This window comes from Saimiri boliviensis, chromosome 11 (genome assembly GCF_048565385.1).
Source record: "Saimiri boliviensis isolate mSaiBol1 chromosome 11, mSaiBol1.pri, whole genome shotgun sequence".
In the NCBI taxonomy this organism is placed as follows: Eukaryota; Metazoa; Chordata; class Mammalia; order Primates; family Cebidae; genus Saimiri; species Saimiri boliviensis.
Genome location: NC_133459.1, coordinates 117,313,940 through 117,331,197, shown reverse-complemented (window position 1 = coordinate 117,331,197; position 17,258 = coordinate 117,313,940). Strand labels below are relative to the sequence as shown.

At 41.0% G+C, this 17,258-nt stretch overlaps 1 protein-coding gene across 1 annotated transcript in view; it reads right to left on the bottom strand.

The window, feature by feature from the left end:
• Nucleotides 1–340: 340 nt before the first annotated feature.
• The window catches only part of GFI1 (growth factor independent 1 transcriptional repressor), a 38,753-nt gene continuing 21,835 nt past the window's right edge, over nucleotides 341–17,258 (bottom strand). The window contains exon 8 of the transcript XR_012512584.1: nucleotides 341–16,812. The gene's annotated coding sequence lies outside the window, so the exon portion shown is untranslated. The remainder of the gene's footprint in view (nucleotides 16,813–17,258) is intronic.

Below are 17,258 nucleotides of genomic sequence, written 5' to 3'. Positions count from 1 at the left end.
TGGTCTCGAACTCCTGACCTCAGATGATCCACCTGCCTAGGCCTCCCAGAGTGCTGGAATTACAAGTGTGAGCCACCACACCTGGTTCAAGAAAACATTTGACCATGAATTCGAATCAGCACCAAATCCTTACCTTGGCTAGTGAGAGGGTACAGCAAGCATTAGTGAGGATAGGAATGGAGAAATGTTTCTAATAGTGCCTTTCTTTCTTTCTTTCTTTCTTTCTTTCTTTCTTTCTTTCTCTCTTTCTTTTATCTTGCTTTTTTGCTTTCTTCTTTCTTTCGCCCCTCCCTCTGTCCCTCCCTTTTTCCCTCCCCCCTCCCTCCCTCACTTCCTTCCTTCCTTTCGATTCAAAAGTAATACAAAATTATATAAAATTCAAACATTGCAGAGTACATAACACATACATCATAATCTCCCCAAGTTCCATCCCACTTCATCCTATCCCCAAGTAATCAGTGTTAACATTTTGGTATGCTTGTATGTTACTCTGATTTTTTTTTCCTATGTATACTAACATTATTGTTATCATTGACTTTTATCATTATGCAATCATACTTACTATACCACTCAGGAACTTACTTTGCTTCATGTCAAATCCCTAGCATTATGATATATGGGTGTACCCCTGTCTTTGCTGAGCAGATATTACCGGCGTTTCATGGTTTTAAATAATGCTTTGGTGAACATCTTTGTGTGGTATATCTTATGACATTACTTTCAGACAGGGCAGACTCCATCTTCAAAAGCTGTGGAGGAGGAGATTCAGCGGATTTCTCAGTGATAAAGCAGTTAGTCAGTAGAGTAGTTTCAAGGAAGATTAGATAAACCATACTTGAGAACAGCAGAAGGAATCGCACCACACCCAAATTCAAGGAAACTTTCCTAGAAGTTTGGATAAACCCTGGCTCTCTGCCTTCCTCCCTCAGCAGCCACTAAACAAGACCAGATTTATCTTTGGAAACCAAGCCAGTTATCTTCCATGCCCAGTTCTCTTTGCAATACCTAGATCTGGAGGACATTATCATATAATAATGTATGTAAAATCCATAAAGGGCAGGCTATTGTACCTGTGAATTAGAAGGATGATTGGTATTAGGAGTCAAGAAGTTCAACATTGAAGACTTTCAGTGGTGGTGGGGGCAGCGAGGTGGGGTTCAAAAAGTCTTTGCATAATTAGGAGAAAGAGTGGCAGCTTCACATCCATCTAGCAGCCCAGACCCAGTGCTTCCATGCAGAGCTCTGAGCCTGCAGACTTCTCCGAGAGCCTCTGGAATTCCTTCCAACCTGGCTGGAAGGGTCCCTTCCCAAGCAAGGCTCTGCAGAATGGGGGTTTGCTTTGTCCCTTCTCAGACAGCCTCCAAACCAGTCAGATTCTGGTATAAGAGAGAAGAGTCCCTGCTTCCTACCTGGTGGACACTGAACTTCTGAACTTGAGTCAGGGCTTCTCAAACAATTAAAATTAAAATTGCACATATTTAAATTGTACATTTTGACAGATTTTGACATGTGAATGTGCTTAAGAAACAATTACTGCAACCAAGATAATGAATAAATCCTTCACCTCCAAAAGTTTCCTCACGCCCCTTTCTAATGTTTTCCTTCATTTTTCCCTATCCTCACTCCCCACCAAGCAACCATTAATTTGCCTTCTGTCATTATTAGTTTGCATTTTCTAGAATTGTCTAGTATCAAATTATACAAATCATACAACTTCTTTTTTTGCTCTGGCTTTTTTCACTAAGCAAAATTATTTGAAAGTTTATTCATGTGTTTATTAATAGTTCATTTCTTTTTATTGCTGTACTCCATTGTATGGATATACCACAGTTTATCTTGTCACTTGGGCATTTCCAATTCTTGGCTATTACAAATAAAATTGCTATAAACATTTGTGTAGATCTTTTAAAATTTTTAAAAATTTTTCTCTTGGAGGCCAGGTGCAGTTGCTCATGCCTGTAATCCCAGCATTCTGGGAGGCTGAGGGGGGTGGATTACCTGAGGTCAGGAGTTCTAGACCAGCCTGGCCAACATAGTGAAACCCCATCTCTACTAAAAATACAAAAAATTAGCCAGGCATAGTGGCAGGCACCTGTAATCCCAGCTACTTGGGAGGCTGAGGCCGGATAATTGCTTGAACCCAGGCAGTGGAGGTTGCAGTTAGCCATTGCACTCCAGCCTGGGCAACAGAGCAAAACACTGTCTCAAAAACCTTTTTTTTTTCTATTGGTACATAATAATTGTGCATATTTATGGGATACATGTGATATTTTAATAAAATGTGTGATGATAAATTAGGGTATTTAGAGTATCAATTACCTCAAGCAGTTAACATTTCTTTCTGTTGGGAACATTTCAGATTTTCTCTTCTAGCTATTTTGAAATACACAATAAACTATTGTTAACTATAGTCATCCTACTATGCTATTGAACACTGGAACTTATTTCTTCTATCTAATTGTATGTTCATATCAATTAACCAACCTCTCTTAATTCCACCCCACCTCTACCCCCATGAAGACACCCTTCCAGTCTCTGATATCTATCATCTTACTTTCTACCTCCATGAGATCCACTTTTTTAGCTCCCACATATGAATGAGAACATACAATATCTGTCTTTCAGTGCCTGGTTTATCTCATCTAACATAATGATCTCCCTTCCTTCCATGTCGCTGCAAATGATGGGATTTCATTCTTTTTTATGGCTGAATAGTATTCCTTTGTGTACATATACACACATTTTGTTTATCCATTCATCTGTTGATTTGCTATTGTGAGTAGTGCTGCAATAAACACAAGGGTGCCGGTACCCCTTTAATATACTGATCTCCTTTCCTTTGGATAAATACCCAGTAGTGAAATTATTGGATCATATGGGAGCTCTATTTTTAGTTTTTTGAGAAACCTCCATACTGTTTCCATAATGGCTATGCTAGTTTACATTTCCACCAACAGTGTGTAAGAGTTCCTTTATATCCACAACCTTGCCAACATCTATTATTTTTTGTCTTTTTGGTAATAGCCATTCCAACTGGAGTAAGATCATACCTCGTTTGGCTTTGATTTGCCTTTCTCTGTTGATTAGTGATGCTGAGCTTTTTTTCATATGCCTATTGGCCATTTATATGTCTTCTTTTGAGAAACGTCTATTCAAATCATTTGCTCACTTTTTAATAGTTTTTGTTTTCTGCTGCATTGTTTGAATTCACTATATATTCTGGATATTTGTCCCTTTTTGGATAAATAAGTTTGCAAATATTTTCTTTTATTCTACAGGTTATCTCCTCATTCTATCGATTGTTTCTTTTACTGTACAGAAGATTTTTAGATGTATATATCTTTTTCTAGACATGTGCTTTAATTTTTCTTTGGGTAGATACATAGGAATGAAATGTCTGAATTATATAGGAGGTGTATGTTTAACTATTTTGGTAGGGGGATGGAGTCTCACTCTGTTGCCCAGGCTAGAGTGCAGTGGTGTGATCTCAGCTCACTGCAACCTCCGCCTCCTGGGTTCAAGCGATTCTCCTGCCTCAGCCTGCTGAGTAACTGGGATTACAGCATGTGCCACCATGCCTGGCTAATTTTTGATATTTTAGTAGAGATGGGGTTTCACCATGTTGGCCAGGATGGTTTCAAACTCCTGACTTCATGATCTGCCTGCCTTGGCCTCCTAAAGTGCTGGGATTACAGGCATGAGCCACCACCACACCCCACACGCTTTTCATTTTTTAATGGTGTCCTTTGAAAAGCAAAAGTTTTCAATCTTGATGAAGTCCAGTTTACTATTGGACTATAGTAGGAAACATGGATGAAGTCCATGTTTCCTATTATAGTCATGATATTTGTGTCACATTATTAAAAATCTTTGACAAATTCAAGGTAAGATTTTCTTGTACATTTGCATTCAGAAATTTTCTAGTTTTGATTCTATATGTTTAGGTCAGTGATATGTTTTGAGTTAATTTTTAAATATAGTAGAATGTAGTGTCAAAGTTGGTATATTTCCTTGTGACTACTCAATTGTTCCAATACTATTTGTTGAAAAGATTATTTTCCCTATTGAATTATTTTGGTACTTTGTTGAAAAGCAACTGACCATATGTGCCTGGCTCTACTTCTTTACTTTCTATTCTTTTACACTGATTGATTTGTCTATCTTTACACCAAGACTATACTGTTTTACTTACTGTAGCTCTATAATAAGTTCTGAAATCTCGTAGTGTAAGTACTTAAATTTTGTTTTTGTTTTTTCTTTTTGAGATGGAGTTTCACTTCTTTTGCTCAGGCTGGAGTGCAGTGGCATGATCTCAGCTCACTGCAACCTCTGCCTCCCAGTTCAAGCAATTCTCCTGCCTTAGCCTCCCAAGTAGCTGGGATTACAGGCACCTGCCACCACATCTGGCTAATTTTTGTATTTTTAGTAGAGACGGGGTTTCATCATGTTGGCCAGGCTGGTCTTGAACTCCTGACCTCAGGGTGTTTTGATTTTTTCAAATGTTGTTTTAGTTATTCTAGGTTTATAGAAACTCTATTTCTATATAAACTTCAGAATGAGTTGGTTAATTTATACCTCCGCCCCCACCCCCCCAAAAAAAGGCTGTTGGGGCCAGGGACAGTGGTTCATGCCTGCAATCCCAGTACTTTGGGAGGCTGAGGCGGGTGGATTACAAGGTCAAGAGATAGGGACCATCCTGGCCCACATGGTGAAACCGTCTCTACTAAAAATACAAAAACCAGTTGGGAGTGGTGGTGCATGCCTGAAGTCACAGCCACTCAGGAGGCTGAGGCAGGAGACTTGTTTGAACCCAGATCTCACTGCAGAGGTTGCAGTGAGATTGTACCACTGCACTCCAGCCTGGAGATAGAGCAAGACTCCATCTCAAAAAAAAAAAAAAAAAAAAAAAATGCCAGTTGGGATTTTTATTGGGATATAATTGAATCTATAAATCAGTTTGGGGAGAACTCGTATTTTAATGATACTGAGTCTTGTGATCCATGAGCATATAGTTTTTCTGTTCTTTAATATGTCAATATGGCTAATTATATTAGAAGCTTGCATTCCTGGAATAAAATTCTCCTGGTTACAATGTATAATTCTTTTTATATGTTGTTAAATCTGATTGGCTAAAACTGTTACAAACTTTGCATCTATGTTTATGAAAGATATTGGTAGACTGAAGCAGGAGGATTGCTTGAACACAGGAGATGGACACCAGCCTGGACAACATAGTGAGACATTGTGTCTATAAAAAACATATTTTAAAAACTAGCCAGGTGTGGCAGCATGAGTCTGTAGTCCCAGCTACACAGGAGGCTGAGGTGGGAGGATTGCTTCAGCCCGGAAGTTTAAGGCTGCAGTGAGCTATGATGACATCATTGTACTTTAGCATGGGCACCAGCAGGGAAAGTCCTGTTTCAGCCTCCTCAGTAGCTGGGACTACAGGCACGAGCCACCATGCCCAGCTAATTTTTTGTATTTTTAGTAGAGACAGGGTTTCACCAGGTTGACCAGGATTGTCTTGATCTCTTGACCTCATAATCCACCCACCTCGGCCTCCCAAAGTGCTGGGATTACAGGCATGAGCCACTGTGCCTGGCCATAGCTGGAAAATTTTTTTTAAAAATTAGCTGGATGTGGTGGCATGTGCCTGTAGTCCCAGCTACTTGGGAGGCTGAGGCAGGAGAATTGCTTCAACCTGGGAGGCGGAGGTTGCAGTGAACCGAGATCATTCCTCTGCACTCCAGCCTGGCGCCTGGCAACAGAGTGAGATTCTGTCTCAAAAAAATAAAAAAATTAGCCAGGTGTGGTGGCCTGTGCCTGTAGCCCCAGCTACTTGGGAGGCTGAGGAAGGAGAATTGCTTGAACCTGGGAGGTAAAGGTTGCAGTGAGCCAAGATCAGGCCACTGCACTCCAGTGTGGGCAGCAGAGCAAGATTCTGTCTCAAAAAAAAAAAAAAAAAAAAAAAAAGGTTACAAAGTTTCACAAAGTTATACAAGTCCTAGAGATCTACTGTATAGCATAGTGCCTATGTTAACAGTATTGTATTATATACTTAAAACTTTACTAAGAGAGTAGATGTTAAGTGTTATCACACATATATACACACAAATAATAAAAAAACAAAGAGGGCAGGAAATGACTTTTGAAAGTGATAGACATGTTTATGGCATTGATTATAGTGATGTTTTTATGGGTATATACTTATCCCCAAACTCATCAAGTTGGATACATTAAATATGTACAGCTTTTTGTACTTCAATTAAGCGGTTTAAAAATATTAGGATTGTGGCAGAGTGCAGTGGCTCACACCTGTAATTGCAGCACTTTGGGAGGCTGAGACAGGAGGATCACTTGACCTCAGCAGTTTGAGGTTACATAGTGAGCTATAATCACACCACTTAACTCCAGCCTGAGAGTGAGACCCTGTCTAAAAAAAACAACAAAAAAAAATTAGGATTGTGACATTTTCTTGAAAAATTGTCTCCTTTGTCTCTGTGAAGTGTCCTTCTTTATGTCCTTCTTTATTTCTGGTATATTCTTTGCTATGAAGTCTGTTTTGACTGACATTAATATAACTTTTTTTTTTTTTTTTGAGATGGAGTCTCCCTTTGTTGCCCAGGCTGAAGTGCAGGGGCTCAATCTCAGCTCACTGCAACCTCTGCCTCCTGGTTCAAGCAATTGTCCTGCATCAGCCTCCTGAGTAACTGGGACTACAGGTGTGTGCTACTACACCCAGCTAAGTTTTTGTATTTTTAGTAGAGATGGGGTTTCACCATGTTGAAAAGATGGTCTCGGTCTCCTGACCTTGTGATCCGCCCACCTCGGCCTCCCAAAGTGCTGGGATTACAGGCTTGAGCCACCGTGCCCAGCCAGCTTTCTTTTAGTGCTATCATGGTGTATCTTCCTCCATTCTTTTACTTTTAATCTATTTGTTTCTATTTTTAAAATGAATTTTTTTGAAGCCAACAGATAATTAGATCTTGCTTGCTTTTTTATTTACTCAGATGATGTCTGACTTTAAATTTGGGTGTTTAGAATTGTCATGTCTAATACAATATGTATAGCGACTAGCCATCTATGCCTATTTAAATTTAAATTAATTAAAATTAAACACAAATTTAAAATCATTTCCTCAGTCACACTAGCCACATTTCAAGTGCTCAATAATCACATGTGGCTAGTGGCTGCTGTATTGAACAGCACTGGTTAAATCATTTGCATTTATATATAATGGGGATTATTGATATGGTTAGGTTTGAGTTGTAACATTTCACCATCTTTTTTTTTTTTTTTTTTTTTTTTAAGATGGAGTATTGCTGTGCACAGGCTGGAATGCAGTGGCATGATCTCAGCTCACTGCAACCTCCACCTCCCAGGTTCAAATGATTCTCCTGCCTCAGCCTCCTGAGTAGCTAGGATTACAGGCATGTGCCACCACACCCAGCTAACTTTTCTATTTTTAGTAGAGATGGGGTTTCACCATATTGGCCAGAGTGGTCTCAAACTCCTGACTTCGGGTGATCCACCGACCTCGGCCTCCCAAAGTGCTGGGATTAGAGGGGTAAGCCACAGCACCTGGCCTTACCATTTTTCTTTTCTTTTTTTCTGAAACAAAGTCTAGCTCTATCACCCAGGCTGGAGTGCAGTGGCACGATCTCAGCTCAGTGCAGCCTCCTCATTGTGGGTTCAAGTGACCACCTCCTGGGTCAAGTGATTCTCCTAACTCAGCCTCCCAAGTAGCTGGGATTACAGGCACACACCACCACACCTGGCTAATTTTTTGTATTTTTAGTAGAGATGGGGTTTCACCATGCTGGCCAGGCTGTTCTCAAATTCCTGACCTCAGGTGATCTGCCCTCCTCAGCCTCCAAAAGTGCTAAAATTATAGGCATGAGCCACTGCACCCAGCCATCACCATTTATTTTCTATTTGTCCCATCTGTTCTGGTTTTATTTCTAGAAGTTATATTTACTTTCACACTTGGTCATTCTTTATTGTCATTATTCTCTGCTCATATTTTTAAGCACTTATTTTGTGTCTTTAAACATAATAGATTATTTCATATGTTTTCCAACATCTGAAATATTTTTGAGTCTATGTTTGCTGAAATATGTTTCTATTGATTGTCACTCATGGTGTCTTGTTTTTATTGTATCCAGGAGGCTGAGGCAGGAGAATCACTTGAACCTGGGAGATAGAGGTTGCAGTGAGCCCAGATCGCACCACTGCACTCCAGCCTGGGTGACTAAGACTCCATCTCAATAAATCAATAAATAAAAATTAAAATAATAATTATATATATATAATTTGTTTTTGGTTCTATCAGTTGCCCCAGGTGCTACCAATCTGGGACTATAATTAAACTATAGTTGTTTAAAATGTTAGGCTGGGCGCAATGGCTCATGCCTGTAATCCCAGCACTTTGGAAGGCCAAGGCAGGCAGATCACGCGGTTGAGAGATTGAGACCATCCTGGCCAACATGGTGAAACCGCCTCTCTACTAAAAATATAAAGTTAGCTGGGCATGGTGGTGAGTGCCTGTAGTCCCAGCTACACAGGAGGCTGAGGTAGGAGAATCGCTTGAACTCAGGAGGCGGAGGTTGCAGTGAGCTGACATTGCTTCACTGCACTCCAAGCTGGCAAGAGAGCAAGACTCCGTCTCAAAAAAAAAAAAAAAGAAATTTAGACTGAATTCTCACAAACACACATGAAGGCCAGCTTGTTTTCCGAACTGTCAGGGAAGATTTCCATCCCCTCCACCAGCACCAAGGTAGAAACAGGCATTTCTTCATTATCTCCTTCTGTGTAGAGTGACTCCTTATTCATCCTTACACTGAGGATATAATGGGGTGAGTTTCCTAAGACTGCCCGCCTTAGCCAGCCCTAGGCCTTAAATCCTGATTCTGTGCTCTCCTTCATACAGCTTAATGCAGCCTCAAAGAAGGAAGGACTCTCCAGAATTTGTGAAAAGCCTATTTTCCCAACCAGATTTCCTACTTTCACTACTGTTTTTGAAATCAACAAATTCCTTATTTTGCTAACAGATCAGTGATTTATTTATAATTATGTAAGAATATCCAGAATTTTGGTTGTTTCAATCTAGAGAGTTATTCAGGATATCTAATCTGTAATACTGCCAGAAATGGGAGTTTCCAGCCCTATTTTTTTCTTTTTCTTTTTTTTTTTTTTTTTTGAGATGGAGTCTCTGTCGCCCAGGCTGGAGTGCAATGGCTCGATCTCAGTTCACTGCAACCTCCACCTCCTGGGTTCAAGTGATTCTCCTGCCTCAGCCTCCTGAATAGTTGGGATTAGAGGCGCGCCACCACGCCCAGCTAATTTTTGTATTTTTAGTAGAGACAGGATTTTGAAATGTTGGCCAGGCTGGTCTCCAGCTCCTGACCTCAGGTGATCTGCTCGCCTCAGTCTCCCAAAATGCTAGGATTATAGTTGTGAGCTGCTCCACCTGGCCAGCCCTGTTACATTTCAAAGCCATTGATTAAGAATAACAGGATAATAACTATTATATGTGATTATTTCCTCTGGTCCTGGCATCTTGTAAGTATCTGCAATCCTCTCAATAACCCTACAAGTAGGAATTATTCTTCCCAACAAAGCGACTCGGATTAAATTACACAAAGACACACAACTAGTCAGCAAAGGAATTTGAATTCTGCTCTTTGCAATCAATCCTGATCTACTTCTCAAGCCACAGAGCCTTTTTTCTTAAGAGTGACAGAACACAGTGGCTTTATATTTTAGAGGCGGCACTGAAAGCAAGGTAAGCAGAGAAGATATTTTATGGGGTCTTTCCACTTCAGAGTTCCAACATACGGGCTCCCATCAGCTCACCCCATATCCATGATAGGTTTTATTAGATTCAGAATGCTCTATAATGAAATAATTGTGCAGAAACTGACTTCATGATGTTAGCAGTGGGAACTCTCAGATCTCCCTTGTTCTCTATTATTTCCAAAGGTGATCTTTGCTTCAGACACAAAACCAGTTCCTTTGTCTGAATTGCCTTTTAAACCCTCATGTATCTAATGGGACTTTCTCTCAAACGCAGACTTTAAATGTCGTTTTCTTCATTTTGGGGGGTTGGTGGCTTTTGTCCTTAGCAGCTGTGGCCTTAGACTTTATCTAGGTTTGCAATCAGGAAGCTGTGATACTTCCTGAGACTGTTCTGGGTAAAATTTACACAATACAAATTGAGTTCTCTTTCTTCACTTTGGAGTTGCTCTGGGCTCTTGAAAGGACAGGCTGCGCTCTGTCCAGTTTGCTACAGGTTGAATCCAACAGTTGGTAAGAACCAGCCTCTGCGGTTTACAACTACTTGTGCTTCCTGAGCAACATTCGTGGAGAATTTGGAAAGAATGCAATGATTAGGATTAGTCTAGAAAACCGTTAAAAAGGAGGAAGTTTATCAACTTAGTGGGAGTAAATCTCCAAACCACTCTCAGAATGTTAACATGCACAGTTTCTCTTTGCCATGACCAGTTGGCAGGCTGATGAAGGAAATCACCTTAACAGCAGAGGCAAAGGAAGAAGCTGGAGAAGAATAATCATTTTAAAATATTCAGATCCTTTGACCAAATAAATAAGTCAGGAATGGACATCGTTGGGTGTCACCTTTTTATTTTTATTTTTAGTTGGAGTCTTGCTCTCGCCCAGGCTGGAGTACAGAGTCTTGCTCTCGCCCAGGCTGGAGTACAGTGGCACTATCTCAGCTTACTGTAACCTCTGCCTCCGGGTTCGAGTGATTCTCCTGCCTCAGCCTCCCAAGTAGCTGGGATCACAGGTGTGTACCACCACGCCCGGCTTTTTTTTTTTTTTTTTTCTTTTTGTATTTTTAGTAGAGATGAGGTTTTGCCATGTTGGCCAGGCTGGTTTCAAACTCCCAAACTCAAGTGATCCACCCACCTCGGCCACCCAAAGTGTTGGAATTACTGTGCCTGGCCCTAATGCCACTTACAATACACAAGTTTTTCCATTTGTGAAATGCTCCCAAAGTTGTAACTATCACTCTGTATTTATTCACATATAGACAGGTTTTCCCTCTGTTGCCCAGGTTGAAGTGCAGTGGTGCAACCATAGCTCACTATAACCTCCAACTCCTGGGCTCAAGTGATCTTCCTGCCTCAGCCTCCCACAGTGCTGTGATAACAAGCATGGGCCACGGTGCCTGACACTATCTTTCTATATTTAAAAGTTCCTTCCTTGGTGGGTATACCTCAGAACTCTCTGATGAACTAATCTATTTTTACACTTATTGATACACATTTTCATACTATTTTAAATACCATTAAAAGTTTCTGTAATTCCAGCACTTTGGGAGGCCGAGGCGGGTGGATCACGAGGTCAAGAGATCGAGACCATCCTGGTCAACATGGTGAAACCCCGTCTCTACTAAAAATACAAAAAATTGCCAGGCGCGGTGGCTCAAGCCTGTAATCCCAGCACTTTGGGAGGCCGAGGTGGGTGGATCACGAGGTCAGGAGATCGAGACCATCCTGGTCAACATGGTGAAACCCCGTCTCTACTAAAAATACAAAAAATTAGCTGGGCATGGCAGTGCGTGCCTGTAATCCCAGCTACTCAGGAGGCTGAGGCAGGAGAATTGCCTGAACCCAGGAGGCGGAGGTTACGGTGAGCCGAGATCGTGCCATTGCACTCCAGCCTGGGTAACAACAGCAAAACTCCGTCTCAAAAAAAAAAAAAAAAAAAAGTTTCATGAGCTTATTATGGAGTTTGTGTCCTAGGAATCTAGTTTCTGGGCCTTCATCCCCAGAGTGCTGTCTTTGTTTCATGTTGGTGAGAGGACTTAGAGGAGCAGGGGAGGGGAAAACACACAAGTTGGAGTCTGCGTAAGCAGACTTGGTAAACGGCAATGAGAACAGGGTGGCCTGAGTTTGGGGATCATGTCTGAATTAGGGGTGTTCAGTTTTGCTGGCCTCTACAAACAACAGTAATACAGAACAAATGTCAACTCACTGCCTATCAGAAAACAGCATAAATAATGCCTTTGACAACTATAGTATCTGTCTTCTGAAATTTAAAGTATTGCCTCACTAAATCCCATAATGCCCCTGTGAAATGAATAGTATAGGCATTAGGATTTCCATCTGAAATCCCTTATTTCAGTTATGGGTACATTAGGGGTAGAGAGAAGAGCAGAAGAACCAGATATCTAGGAATGAGACTGCCCGACCCTCGTGAGGCTGAACTTGTCCATCCATCACATGCCTTTTCACCATCACATGCCCAGAAGACCTGATTCAAATCTTGTTTCCACCACTTAGTACCTCTTTGAGTTTCAGTTTTCTCATGTATAATAAAGGTGTAATGACAGTTAATTAACAGGAATGTTAAATTGGAAAAATATTGGCAAAACGCTCCATACTTAATAGGTGTTTAAGATATGTATGATCTCTTCCCTTCCCTGGCAGTTCACAAAACCGAAATTATTATCACATGTTTTCTATAATTGGAAGGGAACAAAAGTAGTAGAATATCCCTAAGGTTGGCAGATACCACAGTCAAACCACACACCATTTAAGATATGCTACACCAGGTATTTAAGAAAGTGACCACATGGGGGAATAAAAGAGACATTTATAATGGCAACCAAAACAGACAAACCCCACAAGGACACAATGAAAACTGAAACCACAATAATCTCTAAATAGAGAAGTAATAATTGTAGCCTATATTTAAGTGTACGGGAAGCAAGGGTTTAGGTGGGTAGGGTTGCCTGCCATGGCAATCGTGCTTATTATTTTAAAATTTGTGGAGAGAACTAGAACTAATTTCTTCAAGTCACAGAACATTTCAAGTCTTTCCAGTCTTACAGAAAAAAAAAGTATAGAAATAAATAATAAAAAGTGAAGCTAGGGCCGGGCACGGTGGCTCAAGCCTGTAATCCCAGCACTTTGGGAGGCCAAGGCGGGTGGATCACGAGGTCGAGAGTTCGAGACCATCCTGGTCGACATGGTGAAACCCCGTCTCTACTAAAAATACAAAAAATCAGCTGGGCATGGTGGCGTGTGCCTGTAATCCCAGCTGCTCAGGAGGCTGAGGCAGGAGAATTGCCTGAACCCAGGAGGCGGAGGTTGCGGTGAGCCGAGATGGTGCCATTGCACTCCAGCCTGGGTAACAAGAGCGAAACTCCGTCTCAAAAAAAAAAAAAAAAAAAAGTGAAGCTAGGGGGATGGGAATGGATCAGGGCAGGAGTATACAGGTAGAGTCAATCATATTGATAAAATTATTGTGTTTAAGCTCTGGCTGGGATCATGGTTGTTTAATGTTATTAGTATCCTCACAACTTACATGCCCTTTTTTCATTACAGATATTCTTCTGCATATAGCAAATGCTACATAATAAAAATTTCTTGTTTTTCTTTTTTTGAGATGGAGTCTCAAGGTTGCCCAGGCTGGAGGGCAGTGGTGCAGTCTCAGATCACTGCAACCTCCACCTGCCAGGTTCAAGCAGTTCTCTGGCCTCAGCATCCCAAGTAGCTAGGAGTACAGGCGTGTGTGCCACCATACCTGGCTTTGTATTTTTAGTAGAAATGGGGGTTCACCATGTTGACCAGGCTGGTCTTGAACTCCTGACCTCAGCCTCAGCCTCCCAAAGTGCTGGGATTACATGCATAAGCCACTGTGCCCAGACAACATAATAAAAATTTCTAAGTTACAGAAAGTTACAATAAAAAAGAATAATCAGTATCTGCAAGGAGTTCTGTCTGCAACCAAAGATAAAATGTGTAATCCCACTTTCCAAATGCTGCCAGAAAACATACTTGCACTTCTGATTTTTGAGTCAGTAAGTTAGTTAACAAAGAGTACAGCTTTGCCTCTGGACATTAGTAAATTGCTGGATCAGGTGCCTCCTACAGTTGTACTTATTCAGGGATATAGAGAAGCCTGGTCTCCATCAGGCAGATGGAAACAACTTGGACTATGGCATCAAAGGCCACCAGGCAATGAAATAGTCCTGGGCGTGGGAGAGGTGGTCTGTAAATTGCCACCATGAACAATGAGTGGCTAATTTCTTAAGTATCCTTGTGAATTTTCAAGAGAAAAAAATATACCAGGATAGACTTAATTGAATGCATGTGATTTAATAATAAAATAAGATTATCAGGATTTCCAGAATAAAAATTTGTCATGATCTAATTGAGAAATAAAATCAACCAGTGACATGAGCTGACCCCAAATAGTACAAAGAATCTGAGATCAGCCTTGAAAATCAGATTGTCTGGGGTTCAATCCTAGCTATGTTACATATTCATTATGCGACCTTGGAAAGATGTTTAACTTTTCTATGCCTTAGTTTACTTGCCTATAAAATGGTGATATATATAATGATAGATATATAATGATAGATACTTGGCTTCACAGGAATATTGCTAGGATTAAATGAGAAGATATACATAGAGCATTTAGTGCATTTCTTAACACGGAGCAAAGTCTTAATAAGTGGTGGTAGTTATTCATATTAGAAGATATCAATAATGATAAAAATAGTCATGAATGTGGGCTATTTGTTCAGTGTCTACTCTGCACCAGACTCTTGACACAGATGATATGGTATATATTTTTTTTGCTGCAGATTTACCTTACAAATTAGGTTTAATTTTTAAGGTGAGGTGGTGAGCAAAGGAAACTAGACTTTTCAAAGGGACAATGATCACAGTGTAATTGAAAGCATAAACTAAGGAAAGATCAATTATGCCCTTTTTTCAGGGATAAGACAAGTTTCAGGAATCCAGATTTTCTTTATTTGATACTCACATAAAGAGTAACTCTAAATCCTATACACTGTCGGACTAAAAAGAGACAGCTATACTCTCCAGTTTAGAAATGCCTGTTCATACTCTGAAACTGATCATCATCTAATGTAAGTACACTATGGCACAACTCTACTAGGGTAATTGGAGAAAGTGCAACCCAACTGAACACTGACAGCAGATGCTTACTCGCTTGGAGAAATAGCAATTGCATTCTTAATTTTAACCTTTTTGGGCCCCATGCTTAGGATAATATAGTCTGTTATTGGCCTGCTTCTCATATCATCCTGAAATTTCTAGTGCCCACCTTATAAGATAAAAACATTACTGGCCAGGCACAGTGGCTCATGCCTATAATCCTAGCACTTTGGGAGGTCAAGGTGGGCAGATCACTTGAGGTCAGGAGTTTGAGACCAGCCTGGCCAATATGGTGAAACCTCTACTAAAAATACAAAAATTAGCTGGACATAGTGGTGCATGCCTGTAATCCCAGCTACTTGGGAGGCTGAGGCAGGAGAAACACTTGAACCCGGGAAATGGAGGTTGCAGTGAGCTAAGATCATACCATTGTACTCCAGACTGGGCAACAGAGCAAGACTCTGTCTCCAAAAAAAAATTATTGAGTATATAAATATATGTATGAATTTAAGCATACTCCCACCTCCCCAGCCAAAATCCTACTGCACTGAACTTAGGCTAGATTTAACAACATTTAAGTAATACTTAATCATTCAAAAAATACTTACTTTATAGGCCCTAGAGATGCAGTAGTAAATAAGATAGACATGATCTCTGTCAGATACAGAAACATGGGAAGTCAGATAATAAACAAGAAAATAATAAATCAAAAATCATCAGAAAATGCAGAAGGGAAGGCAATTTGTGAACACAATGTCCTAACACAAGCCAGCCTTTTCTGAAGCCCTCTTCCAGGCTAATCTGGGGCCAGGATGATGTATCTCGATCCCTCTCTGATGGTACTCTAACACATTATGGGAGGAGCCCTAGGGGGTCATCGTTTTTCACAGCATGAGAATCGGAAGGAGAGGAAATAAGGGCGAAGTGTCATGGCCACATTAGTATTCACACACACACACACCCAGGAAGGGGTGCTGGCACTATGACCTAGGGTAAGGCTGCACTCTGTAGGGGTGTGGGTGTCATCCTGATTCTTGGGAAACTCAGGGAGTGAATGAATTTCCCAGGCACTGCAGGTTTCAGCTAGAAAATCCTTGGGGAAACTGATTCTTGTTCGTCCCTCTTGGGCTGGGAGAGACCACCTCCAATCTGGGTGTTTCCAGGGCCCAGCCAAAGTTTTGATAGAATCATGGGACTTAGCTGGTCAGAGCTGGAAAGTCCCTTTGAGAGCATTTGACACATCTTCCTCACTTTACAAAGAAGAAAACAAGCTCAGAAACAGGATAACCCCAAGTTTAAAAGCTAGCTAGTGGGCAGGCATGCTGGCTCATGCCTGTAATCCCAGCACTTTGAGAGACCAAGGTGGGAGGATTGCTTAAGGCCAGGAGCTCCAGACCTGCCTGGGCAACAGGAGACACTGTCTCTACAAGAAATAAAAAAGTTAGCAGGGCACGGTGGTACACACCTGTAGTCCTAGTTACTTGGGAGGCTGAGGCTCCAGATTTCTTGAGCCTAGAGTGTTGAGGCTATAGTGAGCCATATGGTGTCACTCCAGTCTAGCCTGGGTGACAAAGCAAGATCCTGTATCTTAAAAAAACAAAACCAAACCAAAACTACTTAGGGCTGTAGACAAGACTGGCTAGATGCTCACCATTTTTCTTCTGTAGCAGAAAGGAAAATTACACTTCCCAGCATCTTTTGCAGCAAGGTTGGGATTTTCTGTTGGGGTCTGATCAAAGGAAGGTGAACAGAAGTCATCTATACATTGCCCAGTCTGACTTTACAAAGATGGTCCTCTACACGTCTTCTGACTTCATTCATCAGCTAGCTAAATGCAGACAATGCCGGAGAGCCAAGAAATCCCTGGAAGATGGCAGCACTACAAGATAAAAGGAATTGAGAGCTCTCAATTGCCAGTAAAGAAAGCAGTCTGAGCACACACAAATCAACGGTGATATGTGTAAGAAATAAACTTTACTGTGTAAGCCAGTACAATTTTGGAGTTATTCATTACAGCAGCCAGTGCTCTTTACTGTGATAAATACATTGGCAATTTGTAGACCATGATGGTTAGTTTTAGTGTCAGTTTGACTGGGCCATAGGTGCCCAGACAGTTGGTTAAACATTCTTGCTTGGTATGTTTGTGAGGATGTTTCTGGATGAGCTTAACATTTAAATCTGAGTAAAATAAACTGAATAAAGTAGACTGCCTTCCGTAAAGTAGGTAGGCCTCATCCAATCAACTGAAGATCTGAATAGAACAAAAGACCAAGTAAGAGGGAACTTTGCCTGCCTGCTTGATCTGGGACCGCTGTCTTCTCTTGG